Source organism: Octopus bimaculoides, chromosome 18 (assembly GCF_001194135.2).
Source record: "Octopus bimaculoides isolate UCB-OBI-ISO-001 chromosome 18, ASM119413v2, whole genome shotgun sequence".
In the NCBI taxonomy this organism is placed as follows: Eukaryota; Metazoa; Mollusca; class Cephalopoda; order Octopoda; family Octopodidae; genus Octopus; species Octopus bimaculoides.
The window spans coordinates 4,349,735-4,350,420 of NC_068998.1; positions in this window are offsets into that span (position 1 = coordinate 4,349,735).

Genomic DNA, 686 nt, shown 5'->3' on the forward strand with positions numbered 1-686 from the left:
ATTCACGACGGGTTTCTTTTCAGGTTCCGTGTACCACTCACAAGATTATAGTAGAAGACCCTTGCCCAAGGTGCCACGCAGTGGGACTGAACCGGGAACTATGTGGTTGAGAACAACCTTCTTACCACACAACCACGCATCGGCGACGATGACGATGGTCAGGATGATGGGATGGTGTTCATGATGATGATGATGATGATGATGATGATGATGATGATGATGATGGCAAACAGAATATCGGAAATCAGAACAAAACGAACCAAAAAAAGATCAAGAAATGATCCGGGTTCAGTCCCACTGCATGGCACCTTGGGCAAGTGTCTTCTACTATAGTCCCGGGCCGATCAAAGCCTTGTGAGTGGATTCGGTAGACGGAAACTGAAAGAAGCCCGTCGTATATATATATATATATATATGTATATATATATGTATGTATGTATGTATGTATGTATGTATGTATGTATTTGTGTGTCTGTGCTTGTCCTTCCATCATCGCTTGACACCGATGTTGGTGTGTTGACGTCCCCTTAACTTAGCGGTTCGGCCAAAGGGTCCGATAGAATAAGTACTAGGCTTTCAAAGAATAAGTCCTGGGGTCGATTTGTTCGAGTAAAGGCGGTGCTCCAGCATGGCCGCAGCCAAATAACTGAAGCGAGTAAACGAATTAAAATATATATATATATATA